The sequence below is a fragment of the Narcine bancroftii genome, chromosome 8, assembly GCF_036971445.1.
Source record: "Narcine bancroftii isolate sNarBan1 chromosome 8, sNarBan1.hap1, whole genome shotgun sequence".
Classification (NCBI taxonomy): Eukaryota; Metazoa; Chordata; class Chondrichthyes; order Torpediniformes; family Narcinidae; genus Narcine; species Narcine bancroftii.
In genome coordinates this window covers 49,671,264-49,691,381 of record NC_091476.1, presented here as the reverse complement: position 1 = coordinate 49,691,381, position 20,118 = coordinate 49,671,264, and the positions used below count along the sequence as shown (strand labels likewise).

The 20,118-nt window shown below is 36.5% G+C and overlaps 1 protein-coding gene across 1 annotated transcript in view; it reads right to left on the bottom strand.

Moving 5' to 3' along the window:
- Positions 1-16,641: 16,641 nt before the first annotated feature.
- Positions 16,642-20,118, bottom strand: part of LOC138740669 (MICOS complex subunit Mic27-like) — a 52,841-nt gene continuing 49,364 nt past the window's right edge. Inside the window, exon 10 of the transcript XR_011343105.1 lies at positions 16,642-19,187. The gene's annotated coding sequence lies outside the window, so the exon portion shown is untranslated. The remainder of the gene's footprint in view (positions 19,188-20,118) is intronic.

The window sequence follows — 20,118 nt, the reverse complement described above, 5'->3', positions numbered from 1 at the left end:
GACTGTCAGGAGACCTTGAAGATAATTAAATCATTTGTTCAGGGGGATGGGCTGTGGGTGGACAACTTTTGGGTAATATAAGCTATGGTCCCACTGCTGAAGTTTGAGATTCTCTGAGAGGTGGCAACATCTCTCAGCAAGAAGAAGAACTTCTAGATTCCAACCAACGTCCCGGACGGGGGAGGTGGAGAAGCTGCTACCGGCACCCAGACAACCTACTACAAGTGTGCAGTCGTTGCCTCACTTTGGCAGTTGGGACCAGTCCAGGCGTTGATAAGTATAATTGGGAAGGGCTTGCATATTGTAGTTTGAATTCAGCTTTAGATTTAGTAATAAAAACTTGTATAAACTGAAGTGCTCTCGGTGTGTGTGTCTGTTTTCTTTCGGTAGCTCAAACACTGGTACCAATCTAAAACAAAAAGTGAGAGGTACAAGTTTACCCAGAACAGTCCCCTACAGATTCCCCTACTCTGCAAAAAAGGCAGTGTCTATTTGCACTATCTATGCTCCTCACGATCTTGTAAACTTCAACAAGAATTTCCTCAGCTCCATGAATTTCATGGAAAACAGTCCCAGCTGATGTGGTCTCTAATTTCTCATGTTTGAAAATTAAACAATAAGCATCATTATTTTTCAAAAAAGAAACAGCAAAAATAATCCTATCATTTACATTTGTACACCCACTTCTATCCATTTCCATCTTGTCATTTGAACATGCTTTCCTAAAAACGCTTTATTCACAATAAAAGTTATTGATAAAGAAGAACAATGTAGTTTTTATTTACATTCTTAGTGTCCTATTCACATTTAATTTTGCTACTGTATATTGTATATCTCTGATGTGATGTCTGGGTTACAACCCTTTCGGTTGACTGAGAGGCTTCCCTGCTGGTCTCATTCCCTTAATAGAGGCAACAGAAGGACCCTAGACTGTGGTCCGTCCTCACAAAGCCTTTTCGTTGGCTATACCAAACCTCCGTTCTCTTGCAGCCTTGATGTGCCCATCGACAACATGCCCTCACTGACATCACAGTGTGCTAGACGACCATCTAGTTTTGACCAGGCCAGAGTGTTGGTCTGAGAGTTGATAATCTTCCAGCAGCTCCTTCTCTGGGGCTACCTGGGCAGAGACAAGATTGCAGATAAGAGGAAGAGTCCCAGAATCAACAGCACACTGACTGCATCTGGTTTTAAATCCAGGACAATAAACCTTGATCATGCTACGTTATACTTCTCCGATCCTCAGTGGAAATGTCAAATGCAGCCCATGAATGGGTTGTTCAAGAACTTGCATTATTAATAAGCTGTCACAGAATGAGTCCCTCCAGCCAATTGAATGCAGTCATAATTGCCATAATTAATCAAGTTTCTTACATTTAAAATGGAGACAGCATTTCCATTTTTAGATTAATCTAATAGGTACTCACAATAAAATTAGCTGGATAAAACTAAAGAAATGAAGAGCAGAAAATCCCTGTTGATTTTCCCCTTACAAAACATGGCAAATATTAATCAAAACAAGATATTGCCCATTCACAGTGGCAGAGTGGGAAGAGCCGCTGCCTTATGTGGCTTCTATCTGACCTTCAAGTACAGATTGCCACAACTTGAGCATTGTCCCCTATTCCAAAGTTAGCAGATTGGTCGGTGGAAGACTCAAAGGTGTTGGAGAAACACAGCAGGTCATGCAACATCTCTAGGGACTACAGGCTAACCAATATTTTGGGCCTGATCCCTTCGTCAAAGTATGAGGAAAAAGCAGGCAGGTGCCTGAAGAAAGAGGCAGGAGGAGGGGGGAGGAAAGTACAGGGAAAGGAGCACAGACCAACAGGTGGGAGAGAAGGAGAGAAAAAAAAGATGAGAAGTGATGGAGGAGGGGGTAGGTCTCAGAATGGAGAGGGAAGGGGGCAGGGAGCTGAAGGAAACCAGACAGAAGGATAGGGAAGTAGAGAGACTCGGGGGAGGGGTTGAACAGAAACTGGAGAAGTTGATTTTAACATTATCAGGTTGGAGAGGGCAGAGATGGAATATTAAGTGTTCTTCCTCCAATTCATGACTAGCTTCAGTTTGGAAGTACATGAAGCCGTGGTTGACAATGAAGGAATGTGTGGAGTTAAAAATGGTTGGCCACTTGGAGGTCCCTGCGATTGCAGTGGACAGAGCGAAGGTACTCAATGAAACGCTCTCTGAGTCTGTGAGCAGTCTCTTTGATGTCAAGGAGTTAATAACTTGGTAGGTGGATTGGCTGCTAACATGCAGGTGAGCAGTAATCTGGAGGATGCGAATGGGGAAAATGGAGTGAATTAAAATAGGTGCTGGATGGTTGGGGGGGGGGGGGGGGGGGAAAGTGTGGCATTGCCTAGAATTTCACAAGAACCTGTTGAACAGCAAAAAAAATACAGATGCTGGAAACCCAAAATTAAATGCCGGAAATGCTTGGCAGTTCAGGCAGCATCTTTGGAGAGAGAAGTGGAGTTAACATTTTTGTTCATGATCCTTCATGGCAACTCATTCCCGTGGAAGGAGTCTTTTTGTGGTGCTAGAATGGAAGGTGGGGCTGAGGGTAATCAGTGTGGGACACAACTGAAATGCAGATGGACTTAAAGGAAGTCCTTCACTAAAGTAAAGAAAAGGTAATTCAGATAAAATATCTGACAATTTTTGTATGAAGCAGAAGGTTTTGAAGGTGTTGTTCAACAAAACTGAACTGGAATAGGGCACACACAATTCAGATAGCAAAGCACACACCAATTTAGGGTGAAGATTCTTCACCAGTTATATCATATTGCTATTTTAACTTTCTCATGAGTTATTTTAGAATACTCACTAAATTTTCACACCAAATCTTCATCCATTTACTTTGTTATCCTGACCCAGACCAATCTTTGTGGAAGTTTAAGGTGTGGCCAAACAAGGGATTGCAATTACAAGGAATCAACACACGGAGTAAGACAGGATGGAGGGGTTAACAAGGAGAAGCAAGGTGTAAAGGGAAGTGTGTTCAGAAAGATTTATAATAAATTTAGAAATAATGAGTTTTGATCGAATGCACCTGACTTCATGACCTGATAAACAGTAGCAGATTAAGCATTTTTTAATGAAGGAATATGCTTCAAATGAAAATAGCAAATGTAGTTGACACAAAAACAATCACCCTTGTACATTAGGGAGCGTTTAAGGAAACGCTCTTTCCCAATACTATACATCGTGACTATGCCGTCAAATACCTTTCATCTAATCTCTCTGTGAAAGAACACTTTATGAACAATTATTATTTTCTAAGAGCTCATTTTTAATAATGTGAATACAGTAAAATCTCCATGATCCAGAATTTAAGCAATTGGTTTAAAAATATAATGGAAAATAAATAAGTAAAAAATGCACAAGTTTAAAATCGGCACCCTCCAGCAGTTAGTTCGCCAATCTCAAGCAAATGGAAAATTCACTTACCCAGCATCTACCAATCCCCATAGGTGACAGATATCGTATTTTTTTTAATGGTATTATATATTTTATGTTTAATTCAATTACAGAGACCATTCTAGTTGATTTTTCAGTTTTTTTTTCTCCACAAAGTAACTGTTCAGCTGCCAGCAAGAATTTCAGTGCATATACACATGGTATTATGTAAATAATAATAAACTATTATCACCCAATATCAACTACAGATAAGAGGACAATCTATTCAGTATTGAAGATCTATCTTTAAGAATGACAAAAGTGATGTTTTTGTTAAGTTTAGATGACTATCCATAGGAAGATAAAATATTCTTCATTACATCCTCTTTCTAGCACTGCCCATTGTCTCCTCCCCACCATGTTTTCAGCCCACTTCCAGTCCCTGCAATTCCTATCTTTTCTCATCCTTAATTCCATTTACATGTCTAAGCTCATAAGAATCCAAGAAATAGAAGCAGGAGTAGGCCATCTTGCCCATCAAGTCTGGTCTACCATTCAATGACGGACCAGTCTGATCTGATGATAGGCTCATCTTGACTTACCTGCCTTTTCCTCCATCTCCCTTAATTCCCTTCCTATGAAAAAATCTCTCCAACCTTGTCTTAAATATATTTACTGAGGTCGCCTCCCCTGCTTTATTGGGCAATGAATTCCACAGATTCATCACCCACTGGGAAAAGCAGTTCCTCCTCTTCTCTGCCCTAAATCTACTACCCTGAATCTTGAGTCTATGTCCCCTAGCTTTGGTCTCCCCTACCAATGGAAACAACTTATCTATGCCTTTCATAATTTTATATGTTTCTATAAAGTCCCCTCTCATTCTTCTAAATTCCATCGTATAGTTCCAGATGACCCTTCATCCCTGGAATCAACCTTGTGAATCTCCTCTGCACCGCCTCTAAAGCCAGTATATCAATCCTCAATCCTAAGGAGATCAGAACTGCATGCAGTGCTCCAGATGCGGCCTCTCCATTATCTCACACAGTTGCAGAACAACTTTCCAGCTCTTAAATTCAATCCCTCTAGCAATGAAGGCCAACATTCCATTTGCCTTCTTGATAGGCTGCTGTACTTGCAAACCAATCTTTTGCGATTCATGCACAAGCCCTCCCAAGTCCTTTGGCAGGGCAGCATGCTGCAATCTCTTGTTATTTAAATAATATTCTAATCTTCTATTTTTCCTTCCAAAGTGAATAACCTCACACTACCAACATTGTACTCCATCTACCATACCTTTCTTTGCCCACTCATTTAACTTATCTATATCTCTCTGCCGACTCTCCATATCGTCTGCACAATTTGCTTTTCCACTCTATTTAGTGTCACCAGTAAACTTAGATACATTTCCTCTTCCAGATTGTTTATGTATATCATGAACAGTTGTAGGCCCAGCACTGATACCTGCAGCACCCTGCTCACCTCCAATTGCAAATCAGAAAAACATCCCCAACTCTTAACTTGCTATTTATTAACCAATCCTCCATGCATGCTAATACATCACCTGCAACTCTATGCATCCTTATCTTCTGTACTTTTATGAGGTATCTCATCAAATGCCTTCTTGAAATCCAGGAAAGCAATGTTCATCTGCTATGCTCTATCTACTGTGCTTGTTACATCCTCCAAGAACTGATGGATACATTTCACACCAGAGAGCTTACTATTTCTTCTTTAATGACAACTTCAAGAATTTTCTCCAATACAGATGTTAAAGTAATTGGCCTAAAGTTCCTTGCTTTTTATCTACATCTTACTTTGAATAGTGGTGAGATATTCACTGTCTTCCAATCCACTTGGCCCAGAGTACAGAAAATTTTGGTAAATTGTCACCAAAGCCTTGACTATATCTTCTGCCATTTCTATCAGTACCCTGGGATGCATTCCATCAGGATCGGGGACTTATCTATCTTTAGAACCTCAGGTTTTCTAAATACTACCTCTTTAGTGATAGCTATTACATCCAGGTCGTCACTACCCATTATGCCTGCCTTTGGCATGCTCGACGTGTCCTCCACCATGAATTCCGACACTAAATAGTCATTCAAAGCCTCAGCCATTTCCTCATTACCAAATATCAATTCCCCCTTCTCATCATCCAAAGGACCAACCTTATATAAAGCACAAAATGGTCAATGAAGTTAAGTAGAACCATAGAAAACTGCAGCACAGAAAACAGGCCATTTGGTCCTTCTAGTCTGTGCTGAAACATCATTCCACTAGTCCCACTGACTTGCACCCATTCCAAAACCCTCCAGTCCTTTCCCATCCATGCATCAACCCAATTTATTCTTAAAACCTAAGATTGAGCCCGTATTTGGCAGCTCATTCCAAACTCCCACCATTCCGAGTGAAGAAGTTCCCCCTAATGTTTCCCCTGAACCTTTCACCCTAAAGCTGTGTCCTCTTGTATTTATCTTTCCTATTCTAAATGGAAAGAGCCTACTTGCATTTACTCTGTATATACCTTTCATAATCTTGTAAACCTCTAGCAAATTTCCCCTCATTCTTCTAAGCTCCAAGGACTAAGGTCCTAACCTGTTTAACCTTTCCCTGTAACTCAACTCCTGAAGATCCGGCAACATCCAAGTAAATCTTGTCTGTACTCTTTCGATCTTACTGTCATCATTCCTGTAGTTTGGTGACCAGAACTGCACACAATACACCAAATTTGGCCTCACCGATGTCTTATACAATGTCACCATAACATCCCAACTCCTATACTCAGTACTTTGATTTGTGAAGGCCAAGATGCCAAAAGCTTTCATTACAACCCTGTCTACCTGTGAAGCCACTTTCAGGGAATTATATATCTGTATTCCCAAGTACCTTTGTTCCTCCGTACTTCAGTGCCCTACCTTGGTTTATCCTTCCAAAATACAACACCTCACACTTATCTGCATTAAATTCCATCTGCCATTTTCTGGCCCATTTTCCCAGTTGGTCCAGATCCCTCTACAGGCTTTGAAAGCCTTTCTCGCTGAGCACAAGCTTCCAATCTTAGTGTCATCAGCAAACTTACTGATCCAATTTCCAACATATCATCCAGATCATTGACATAGACAACAACAATGGTCCCAGCACCGATCCGAGGCATACCACTAATCACAGGCCTCCAGTCTGAGAAGCAATCATATACTACCACTCTCTGTCTTTTCCCATTCAGCCAATTTTGAATCTATTTTACAACCTCTCTAATGGATACCTAGTGTCTGAACCTTCTGAACTAACCTCCTATGTGGGACCTTGTCAAAGGCCTTACTAAAGTAGGCATCACACACTGCCTTTCCTTCATCTACTTTCTTAGTAACTTCCTAAAAAAAAAATAAAGATTCATTAATCATGACCTACGGGGGCGTGGAAAGATGGCGTAGAAGAAAGATGCGTGTTCCACCTTTCCCCAGCTGGATTATTAAATACCCGATTTTAAAAAGTATATAAATGGTTAAAAATATTTAGTCTTTTGAATAAGTGATTCACCATGGCTACCAATGTGAAGAAATCTAAAACTCAACTTCAGAAGAAATTAACATATAAAAGTGTAGATGATCTGAGGCCTACCTGCACAGCTGAATCCACGGAGTCGTTGTTGAGAGCCTCCAAGCCTCAGAGGACTCCTGCTCATTCAAGCTTGACCTCAGTGCCGATCCTGCAGTCGCAAGATTGCGCTGGCACTCTGTTGAGTTCGGTTGTAGCTGACCTGCAGCCATGTGAAGCCATGCGCGCGGGCGGCCCAACCGACAAAGGGACCCGTGAGCCCGCAACATTGCTGGGTGGCCCAGAGATGCGCAGTGTAGTGTCAGAACACGTCCGTCGGTTCTGCCAGGCATATGCGGGGCATCCTGGGTCTGTGACCTTTTGGAGAAAGGTTGGGCTGTCGGGGAGCCCGAGGATTGGGTGTCCAAACCCACAGCCATACAGTCAAAGGATCTATGGTGACTGAAGGAGAAGAGGAACTTACCTTATTGGAATTTGCCCAGGAGGAGGAGCCTGCAGTTAAAGAAGGTAGACCTCAAAAAGTGGCTATGGAATCTGGATTGGACTCATTGTTCACTGTTTTGGAAGGGATTGCTTCCCAAATGGATAATATGTCAAAAAAATGTCAACTCAAATGACCCAAGGATTTATAGAGGTGAAAAAAATGAATATTTTGAGTGATGAAATGTCAACTATGAAACAAGAAATGACTAGTTAATAGTGATATTAACAGATGCATAAAATCTGTTGATATTGTACAAGATAATTTTTAAAAAATTGAAACAGACTTTTCTGAATGTCAAAAATCAGGTGGAACACAATAGAGAAAAAATGGAAAAAGTGGAAGGTTCTTTTGTAGATTGGGGGATTCAAAGAAGGGATTTATTGAAGAAGATTGATTCATTGGAAAATCAAAGTTAGAGAAATAATGTGAAAATAGTTGGTCTTCCAGAAGACTTTGAAGGTTCTGATCCAATAAAAATTTTTAAGCATTGGATCCCAGAGATTCTGGGTGAAGAGCTTTTTCCTGAAGGTTTGGAACTAGATCGGGCCCATAGAGCGCTGAGGGAAAAAAACACTTCCAGATCAAACACCGAGGGCAGTCTTGATTCGTTGTTTGAAATATCAAGATAGAGAAATTATTTTACGAATGGCGGTACAGAAAGCACGGCAGAGTCAATCCCTGTTAATGATTCAAAATAATAGTGTTTTTTTATGCCAATTTGAGTCAAGAGGTTATTAGAAGACGACAGGAATTTAATTCAGCTAAAGATATCTTATGGCGAAAGGGCTATAAATTTGCTTTTCGTTATCCTGCAATTTTGAAGGTTTTTTTTAAACGGAAACTTTCAATCTCAATTTTTTTAGAACAATCACAATGCCTTGGTTTTTGCTAATTCATTGCCAGAAATGTGAAGAAATGGGCGGTCTTCACCATTGTCTCCTAAGAGGATGGTAAATGGAAATGGGTATGGAAAGAATGGAAAGAAAGAAGAGCTGACATGAAGTCTTCTTGACATTGAAGATCTAGAACATTCATTGCACTTGGAATCATTGGGTTGAATATATTTACTATATTTGATTGTTCTTAATTACATAATGAATATGTATGTATGTATGTATCTGACTGGGAAGGTGGATGACAGTGAAAGCTTTGATTGTCATCTACAACTAGTGGGGTTACCACACCCAGATTTTTAGGGTTTTACTACCTTCGGGTGTTTTTTTTTAAATATTTTTTTGGGGGCTTAATTTTTTTTTTGTTTATTGAGGGGTGGAGTTCTTTTTTGAAGAATTATAAAGGGGAGCGTTATTTTATAGAGTGAAAATGTATTCTCTTTGGCTTGGCTTCGCGGACGAAGATTTATGGAGGGGTAATGTCCACGTCAGCTGCAGGCTCATTTGTGGCTGACAAGTCCGATGCGGGACAGGCAGACACGGTTGCAGCAGAAAATTGGTTGGTTGGGGTTGGGTTTTGGGTTTTTCCTCCTTTGTCTTTTGTCAGTGAAGTGGGCTCTGCGGTCTTCTTCAAATGAGGTTGCTTTGTAAATGTATTAGTAGTTAGTAAAAATGTCTGCTTTGAATTTTGCAACTTTTAATGTTCAAAGATTAAATAATCCATTTAAGCGAAAGAGGGTATTGGCTTATATTAAAAAAAAAATTGATATTGCCTTTTTACAAGAAACACACTTGACCGAAAAGGAACATTTGAAATTGAAAAGAGATTGGGTTGGACATGTGTTTTCTTCTTTTAATTCTAAGGCAAGAGGGGTGGCGATTTTGATTCATAAAAATTTATCATTTGAATTGGAATCTTCAGAGGAAGATTTTTAGGTAGAGGTAAAGGTAGACAATTTAGGTAGAGTTTTACGGATGAATTGTAAAATGTTTGCTGAATCTTGGACTTTGCTTTAATCTTTATGCATCTAATAAGCTTATTTCAGAAGCTTTTTTATTGTTAACTCAAGCTGATGAAAATATTTTAGTTGGGGGTGATTTTAATTGTGTTTTGGAACCTTTATTGGACAGAAAACTGAAGAGTATAAGGAAATCAAAGATGGCATTTAAATCTGGTAGATATTTGGAGAAAGGTTAATCCTACAGAGATTTTTCTTTTATTCATCACGACATGATTCGTTTTCTAGGATTGATTTTTTTTTGTGTTATCAGCACACCTACAGGGTAGAGGACAACAAGCTGAATATAAAAGTAGAGTTCTATCAGACCACTCATTATTACTTGTTTCCTATGAAAGTTCAGAAGTGGTTCGTTCATCGTATAGATGGAGGTTTAATGGAATGTTATTGAAAAAAAAACAGAGTTTGTTACTTTTATTAAAGAGCATATTTCTTTATTTTTGACTGAGAATATTAATTCTGTGGATAGTCACTTTGTAGTATGGGACACGTTAAAAGCTTATTTGAGGGGACAGGTTAATAGTTATTCTACGAAAATTAAGAAACAACATATGGCAGAAAGTTTAATGTTGGAAAATCAGATTGCTGAGTCAGAGAAAGATTTTCAGAAAGATATGACTGAAGACAAAAAAGCTGCATTAGCAAAATTGAAATTATGCTATAATACTTTACAAACTTATCAGTTTGAGCGTTTAATTAATCAAACTAAAGAACGTTATTATGAGTTGGGAGAAAGAGCTCATAAGGTACTTGCTTGGCAATTGAAAGCTGAACAGGCATCTCAGACTATTAATGCCATTAAAAAGAATTCAATAATTACCTATAAACCTCAGGAAATTAATGATCAGTTTTATTCAATCTATCAAAAATTATATACTTCTGACGGGAAGCAGGATAATGGTTCTATTGGATCTTATTTATCTAAATTAAGCTTACCGGTATTAGATGAGAAAGATATTCAGGAATTGGAATCTCCATTTACAGATTTGAAATCAAGGAAGCTATACAGGAAATGCCAAATAGAAAGGCCTCAGGGGTTGATGGATTTCCTGTGGAATTTTATACATTTTTAATGATGATTTATCTAATGTATTTGGAGATGTGTTAAAAGAAGTTACTGAAGAACAGAAGCTGCTGGAATCTTGTTCAAGTGCTTTAATAACTGTTATTCCAAAAAAACTCCATTAAAAGTGTCTTCATATAGACCTATTTCTTTATTAAATGTAGATTATAAAATTATAGCCAAAGTATTAGCTAATAGACTTGTTACATATTTAACTAAGTTGATACATACGGATCAAACAGGTTTTATTAAGATTCTTTGATTAATTACTTTGGTCAATGCATACCGAAAGGAGCCTAACCATCCTATGGTGGTTGCACTAGATGCAGAAAAGGCTTTTTATAGGGTTGAGTGGGATTTTCTTATTTAAGGTGTTAGAAAAGTTTAAATTTGGCCCTTTTTTTATTGGTTGGGTTAAAGCTTTATATACAAACCCAATTGCTAGGGTGGTGACAAATGGTCAGATTTCTTTACCATTTAGATTGACTTGTTCAACTCGGCAGGGCTGTCCATTGTCCCCAGCCTTATTTGCGTTGGCTATTGAAGCATTAGCTCAGACTATAAGATCAATTTATTTGCAGATGATGTATTGATATATTTGACGGAACCGAAAAGATAATTGAAGCAGTTACAAGAGTGTTTGTTGAAATTTGGAGAACTGTCAGGATATAAAGTTAATTGGAATAAAAGTGAAATTTTACCGTTTGGAATAGGAGATTATTCAGAATTTAAAATTATTACAAAATTAAGGTGGACAAATAAAATTAAATATTTAGGTGTGTTTGTAGATGTTAATTATCAGTTATTGTATCGTGGAAATATCTTCCATTAACTTTGATCAGTAGGGTCAATTATATTAAAATGAATATTTTTCCCCAAAATCAATATTTATTTCAGTCAATACCTTGTTTACTTTCAAAAGGTTTTTTTCCCAGGATTTAAATAAAGTAGTGCGGGAGTTTTTAATGGAAATGTAAATTAGCTCGAGTGGCATTGTATAAACCTACATGGAAATATGCGTTAGGTGGACTTCAGTTACATTTTCAAAATTATTATGAAGCGGCCCAGTTGAAGCTTATTAGCAGGTTGATGGATCTAGATCAACCTCCCAGCTGGGCCAAAGTGGAAATGGCACGTATTTCTGAGGTCAAGGTACATGAATTTATATTTCATTGGAACTTGAATTTGTTACAGGAATATAATATGCTGGTATTGAAACATTTGTTAAAGATCTGGATTAAAAAAAAATAGGGTTTTGGGATCAAAAGATAAATTATCATTGTTAACTCCATTGTATAATAATCAGCTTATTTCTTTTTCAATGTTTAATAATTATTTAGAGTTAGGATTTTAAGGGTATAGACAACACAGGATTGTTTTGAAGAGGGACAATTTCTTTCTTTTAATCAATTGAGAGAGATTTGATATATCTGTAAATTCTTTATGTATTACCAACTTAGCCTTGGTAAAGGATAATTATGGTAGAGAGATGAATTTACCTACTTTGTCGAGATTTGAGTCTTTGATTTCCTCTGTACCAAAGAAGGGTTATATTTCGGTTATGTATAATTTGTTACAAGATAATATGGATAAACCAGATTGGGAAAAATCTAAACTTAAATGGGAGAGTGATTTAGTGTTTATTTTTCCTGAAGATGACTGAGCAGATATGTCAGGACAATGTAATAAAACTGACTAATGTAAGATATGGAATGGTATATATATATAATAACATATATAACAATTACAGCACGGAAACAGGCCATTAGGCCCTTCTAGTCCGCACCGAACCAAACACCCCTTTCTATTCCCACCTCCCTGCACAATGCCCATAACCCTCCATCTTCTTCTCATCCATATACCTGTCCAACCTTTTCTTAAATAATACATTTGACTCCGCCGCCACTATTTCTCCCGGAAGATCATTCCACACGGCTACCACTCTCTGAGTAAAGAAGTTCCCCTTCATGTTACCTCTAAACCTCTGCCCCTTAATTCTTAACTCATGTCCTCTTGTTTTAATCTTTCCTCCTCTTAACGGAAATAGTCTATCCACATCCATTCTGTCTATCCCTTTCATAATCTTAAATACTTCTATCAAATCCCCTCTCAACCTTCTACGCTCCAAAGAATAAAGACCCAATCTGTCCAATCTCTCCCCATACTCCAGATGCTTAAACCCAGGCAACATTCTGGTAAACCTTCTCTGCACTGTCTCCACTCTGTTTATATCCTTCCTATAATTAGGCGACCAGAACTGCGCACAGAACTCCAAATTAGGCCGCACCAACGTCTTATACAATCTCAACATTACCTCCCAACTCCTATATTCCATGCAATGATTGATAAAGGCCAGCTTACTAAAAGCCTTCTTCACCACCCTATTCACGTGAGTTTCTACCTTCAGGGAACGATGTACCGTTACTCCTAAATCTTTCTGCTCTTCTGTATTCCTCAATGCTCTCCCATTTACCACGTATGTCCTATTCTGATTCTTCTTACCAAAATGAAGCACCTCACACTTATCAGCATTAAATTCCATCTGCCATTTTTCAGCCCACTTTTCTAAGCAGCCCAAATCCCTCTGCAATCCTTGAAAACCTTCTTCATTATCCACTATTCCACCTATCTTAGTATCGTCTGCATATTTACTAATCCAATTCACCACCCCATCATCTAGATCATTAATGTATATAACGAACAACAATGGGCCCAATACAGATCCTTGAGGCACACCACTGGTCACCGGCCTCCAACCTGACAGACAATTATCCACTACCACCCTTTGGCCTCTCCCTTTCAGCCAATGTTCAATCCATTTGACTATCTTAAAATTTATACCTAAAGACTGCACCTTCCTAACTAACCTTCCATGTGGTACCTTATCGAAGGCCTTACTGAAGTCCATATAGACAACATCCACTGTGCTACCCTCATCCACATTCCTAGTCACCTCTTCAAAAAATTCAATTAGATTGGTCAAACATGACCTTCCTCCCACAAATCCATGTTGAGTGCTCCTGATCAGACCCTGTCTATCCAGATGTTTATAAGTACTATCTCTATGAATTTTCTCCATTAATTTACCTACCACAGACGTCAAACTTACAGGCCGATAGTTGCCAGGCCTCTTCCTTGAACCCTTTTTAAATAACGGAACCACATGCGCAATGCGCCAATCCTCCGGCACTATCCCCATATCTAATGACATTATAATTTTTTACATCAATTATATTGGACTCCGGAGAAACTGAAAAAATATGGGTTTAGTAATTCAGGCTTATGTTTTATATGTGATTCATGTATTTGAACTTTTTTACATGCTGTTTGGACTTGTGTTAAAGTTCAACCATTTTGGCAAGGAATTAAAGTAGTTTTGGAAAAATTGCATAACTTTACATTACCATTAGACCCAACAATTTTCTTATTGAGTAATTTGATTTCATTGAGGGGATTGGGTTTGGATAAAATTCAAATTGCTTTTGTACATTTGGTGCTATCAGTAGCATGTAAATGTGTTGCAAGTACTTGGAAAGATAATAATACTATGTTGACAGAATAAATTGAAAACATGTATTGTTATGGTAAATATTACCTATAATTTACATGACAATTATTCCTTTTTTGTTAGCAAATGGTCTCCATATTGAAATATATGCATTTAGATAGACTTTGAATTGTTCTTAACATTTATAATTTTTTTTAATATATAATTTATATTTTTGGCTCCCCCTAAGGGAGCTGGCTGAAGGGATGGGAGGGTGGGTTTGTGATTTTTAAAAATTTTATTTACTTTTTTTTAAAAAAAGTTTATATATATTTTTGTAAAATCAATTTTTAATGATTACTAGACTGTATGTTATGTTTTTTTCCTATTTTTAAATAAAGTTTGAAAAAAAAATGACCTACCACGCACAATCCTGAATCAACTCTTGGCTGTACAAATACTTCTATATCCGATCTCTCAGAACATCTTACAATAATTTACCTACTACTGACATCAGGCCCACCGGCCTGTAATTTCCCGGTTTACTTTTGGAGCCTCTTTTTAAAAAAGTGTATGAAGTTTTACTGCCCACTTTTCGATTTTGTGCTGATCATTGTCTACATTCCCTCTCCTTATTGCTCACTTCATGGTTCTTTGTTGCTTCTAAAAGTTTTCTCAGTCTTCTAGTTTCCCATTGCTCATGGGGACTTTGTATGCACGAGCTTAATACCTTTCTTGATTTACTTAAGTATCCAAGGCTGGCTATCCCGATCCTTCCTATCCTTGCTTTTAACTGGAATATACTTAGTTGAGCACCATGGAAAATCTCTTTGGAAGTCCTCCACTGTTCCTCAACCATCACTCCACATAGCCTGCATTTCCAGTATACCCAGCCAAATCCTCCATCATCCCTTTGTGCTTTCCCTTGTTTGGGCATTACATGCTGGTTTTAGTCCAAACTAATGTATCTGCCGTGTGTATGATAAACTCACTCATACTGTAAGGGGTGGGGGGGGGGGAAGAGGGTTTAGAGAGAGGGGGAGAGAGCAGGGAAGAGAGGGGGGGGGGGAAGATGAAACCTCATTTTGAAGATGAGTTGAAAGTTATGAATTCAGCCTGTTGAAAATCCTTGTAGTCCATAACAAGAGGACGTGGCTGGCTATAGTCTTTCACCTGAAATAAGGGAAACAAAAGGAACATTATGGTGACCTGCAGAAGATAGTTATCATTTGGAAAACCCTGATGGGGTTAAGTTTCTTCGGCAAGGCACTGAAATGGCTGATCTGAAGGAATCAGTTTGTGGGTATCCAATGAGCTGTAACCATTTAAGCACCAGAGCTTGGTGAAAATTAATAAATGTTAAATTCTGTGCACAGCATAAGAATTGCTTGATACCGATGAACTTGGAGGAGTGAAGTGAGATTCGACTGTGAATCAAAGAACTTTGCTGAACTTACACACACATTACATACACGTGCACTTAAAATTAGAAAGAGGTTAAGTTAATACTAATGTTGATAATAACCTCTTCAAAATATGGAACCATTAAAGAATTAGAACAATAAATTACTGTTTTGAGGTGTCACTTTTTAACATTTGACAGGATGAACGAAAAATATCAAATTCCTAATCTTTTTTATTATTATCAACTTAAATCAATGTTGTATGATTGATCAGGGAGACATTTGGATTTACCTAAAGAATCACTATTTGAAGTATTTATTCGAGATGTAGGAAATAAAGAGTTTATTTTGGAAACGTATAAATTAATACAACGAAAAAAGCTTAAGATTGATTTACATAAATCACGACTTAAACAGGAGAAAGATTTGGGTATTCAGTTTGATATGGATAGCTGGAGGAAGATTAATAGAGGCACTATGACAAAGTTAGTTAATGTTAGGTATAGGTTGGTTACTTATAATTTTATACATCAATTGTATTTAACTCCAGAGCGTTTGAAATGATATAAACTGAGTGCTTCAGATTTGTGTTTTTGTTGTAATGAGAAGGGTACTTTTTGCATGCAGTTTGGTCTTGTGATAAAATTAGAGATTTTTGGACAAGATTAAGAGACTGCAAGAAATTCTGAAAATACAATTTTCTCTAGATTCAAAGATCTTTTTAATTGGGGAACTTACTGAAATAGGTTTGTTAAATAAACTAGGTAAATTTCAAATGGCATTTTTGAGATTAGCTCTGGCAGTAGCTGTTTCAACAGAAAGATCAGATGGAGCTTAGATGGAGCAAAGATGGCATTCAGAAATAAGGTAATGTCTACCAATGGAGAAGATAGCTTATAATTTACAGGTTAAATATTATATATTTAAAAAGAGTTGGAGCCCATATTTGGACTATTCTAATTTGAAAATCTGAGACTGGTTGAGTGCAGCTGAATCTCCGCACTGGAGAGTGAATGATTGAAGTTATTGTCCTGGTTTCTTTCCTTTAATTTCTTTTTTTGGGGAGGAGGGTGGTAGAATTAGGTTAAAGGGAGGGATAGATGGGGTGGTTAGGTTTATTTCTAGGATTTTTTGTAGTTCTTGTTAGATTTTTTTCTATGTAACCATGAAAATTTATTTTTGATAATTTGTTAAGTTTTTAATTTTGTAATTGTGGTTATTACTTTGTTTTCTAAAATAAAGTATTAAAAAAAATAGCAATAAGTTAAAGTTTGATCCTACTTTTATGTTTTAAGAAAATTAAAAGCAACTTTTGCTTAAGTAACCATTTGTATTGGTGAATTTCTATTGTTGCTGGGTTTTGGGGTCCTCTGGGACAGTATAATTTGCCTAACCATAGGCATTATTTCACTCTTGTCACAATTTATTTTATAACAAGACACACCATATTCCTTTATTCAGTCAAATATATTATGACATCATCCACAAACAAACTGATTTTATGTTCTTTTCTGCCCATTCTAAAACCTTTAATATCATTATCAGATCTAATCAATTCTGCAAAAGGCTCTATTGCTAAAATAAATAATGAAAGTGACAAAGAACATCCTTGTCTACTTGATATAGTCAATGAGAAGGATTTTGATATTTGCTTATTTGTTACCACTTTTGCTTTAGGTCCATTATATAAAGCTCTAATCCAATTAATAAATGTAGATGCCATCCTAAATGTTTCTAATATTTAAAATAAAAAGTTCCATTCCAGCCTAATGAACATTTTTTCCACATCTAAAGTAACTGTTATACTAGGTTCTTCTCTTATCTGCGCTAAATCTATTATGTTCATTAATTTTGTTACATTATCTACTGATTTTCTTTTTTTTTTAGAAATCTAGTTTGATCCATATTTATTAATTTAGTAAATATTTAGCTATTCTATTTGCTAGCATTTTAGATATTATTTTGTAATCTGCATTTAATAATGAAATATATCAATATGATGATGGTTCCTTTTTTCGGAATCATTGTTACTATTGCAGTCTTAAATGATTCTGGTAAGTCATGCATATCTCCCACCTGATCTGATAATTCCATAAAAGGAGGAAATAATAACACTTTAAATGCTTTGTAGAATTCAGGGAGAAAGCCATCTTCTCCCAGGGACTTATTTTGTAATGAGCCCAACACTGCTTTAACCTCTATCAGAGTAAATGGAGCAGCCAACACTTTTTGATCTTCTAGATTCAATTTAGGTAAGCTTATTTCAAATAAACAAAATCTTCTATTTTATTTTCATCCTTTTTATAAAACTTTTTAAAAAAATTCATTTATTTCTTGTGATTTGATTCTTAGTTCCTATAATTGTCATGCATGGACCTGGGTATGTCCTCTCACCCAGTTCATAATCTTTGATTAGTTCTCATTATATCTCTTTTGATTTTATATGTTTACAAAGTATATACAGTAACTTAACTTCTTATTTATCAATGCTCTTCTTTTATCCTCACTTATTTGTCTATGCAAATCCTTTTCTCAATCTGTTATTTCTTTTTCAGGTTATTCTACTTCTTTAATATATCTTTCTTTATTTTAGATGATTAGCTTATTACTTGACCTCTTAAATATTACTTCATTGTCTCCCATAAAACAAACTTATTCATTACCAGAGTAGAATTAATTTCAAAGAAAATCCATATTTACTTGTTTAATAAACTCACAAAAACCTTTTTAACAACATCAAATTAAAGCTCCATCTATAAACCGATTTCTCTCCATCCTCCATTTATATTGCTAAGAATAAAGGTGAGTGATCTGACAAAATTCTTGCTTTACATTCAACTTTTTAAATCCTTCCCTGCAATTGTGCTGATATTAAGAAAAAAATCAATTCTAGAATAAGAGTCATGCCAATTAGAATAAATAAGAATAGTCCCTTTCTCTTGGATGAATTATCCTCCATACATTTATTAACCTCATATTATTGCTTTACTTCTAATAAAATTTCTACCAGATCTATCCAGCAATGGATTAAGACAAAAAATAAAGTCTCCTCTTATTAATACATTTTCATTAGCATTTGCTAAGTTCAAAAATGTTTCATGTATAAATTTCTCATCATCTAAATTTGGTGCAGATATATTCAAAAAATTCCAAAATTAGGAAAAAAATTGACAATGTACCATTATATATCTGCCTACTGGATCAGTAATAATATTTTGTATCTTAACTGGAAGATTTTTATAAATCAAAATTCTTGCTTTAGAATTAAATGAAGATTCTGCAACATATCCTAATCTCTTTTCAGTTTTTGATGCTGTTTTAATCAGATGTCTCTTGTTTAAAAAAAAAGCTATATCAACTTTCATCTTTTTTATGTGCCATTAATTTTTTAAAACTTTTCACTGGGTTTTTAATCCCATTAATATTAATACTTACAAAATTTAACATTTCACCCTTTGAATGTTTTAGTATCTCACCCATACCTCATCTCTTCCAACTCCTAATTCGACTACATTACTATATTCAAAGCTATTATTAACCATTCCAGATGAAACACACAAAAGAAATCTTGTAAAGAAAGAAAATAAAAAGCCCCTGCTAATGTTGTTATTAATATAAAAAACATTATTCCGCTCCATGTTACAGTATCAATCCTTCCCTCCCAGCTCTCCCAAATCCATGTTATTACAATTTTATTTACTTAAACAGATCACCCCTGATTAGTTACACATACTGTAATTCACAATGTGTCCTTCAAATTGAACTTTGCTGCTCAGCAATCATCTCTTCTTCACTGCGAATATTTGGCAAAGAGTCAACATACTGTTTTGCTTCTTGGTTCAACAAAATACTTAGACGTCCTGGAATAAAGATCTTCAGGGTCACTGGATTTTGCAAAACAAAGACATTTTTAATTTTAATTCCTTACTTTTCTTCAACAATTCAAAACATATGTCTAGATAAAAGAAAATCTTACTTCCATTATGTTCTAAAGGACCTAGTCTTTCCTTTGCTTGTCTTGCTGCCAATTCTAGAATCTCTCTTACTTGATAAGGAAAGAATTTTACCAGTATTGGACGTGGCTTTTGATCTGGTTGCTGTCGAGGTCTTAGAGCTCTATATGCTCTCCATCTATCTCGCGATCTCCCTGAAATTCATTAACTCCAAAATTTTGCAGAATCTAGTGTTGTAAAGATTGTCCGATATCATCTCCACCATCCCCTTCTTTAAGTCTAACAATTTTAATATTATTTATTCTGCTAGAATTCTCCAAAGTATCCACTTTTTGGGCCAATTTATCTAGAACAGTAGTAAAATTAGTTTGTATATTTCCCATTTGTTCAATTGATTCAATTTCAAATTCTGTTCCTTTAACTTCTTCTTCAAATCTTTTTTGCATATTTACTACTTCTTCTACATGCTTAGTTCCAGCTTCTGATTTCAATACCACAGCTCCAATTTGCTTCGTTTCTGTCATTAAAGTTTTCATTAACCTATGCAATTCATACATATCTAAAGATGAAAGCTTTAGCTTTTCGCAATACCCCGGATCTTTTTTCAATCTTCTTCTTCTAAATTGTAGAACTGCATCATCGCTAGAATCCAGTTCTTCATCTGATTCTTCTTGCAGTTGGAGCAGTCTATACCTGCTTTCTTCTCTCAACGCTTTATGCACTCTGCGCCTACACAGAAGTGCTTCTTGTGGGCTTCCAGCCATTGTTGGAGGTGCTCCCAGATGTCCCAAAATCTGGAGCCACCTCAGTTGTCACCTTCATCGAGCAAGTCACCATTTTCAGCCCCCGGATCCATCTTCGA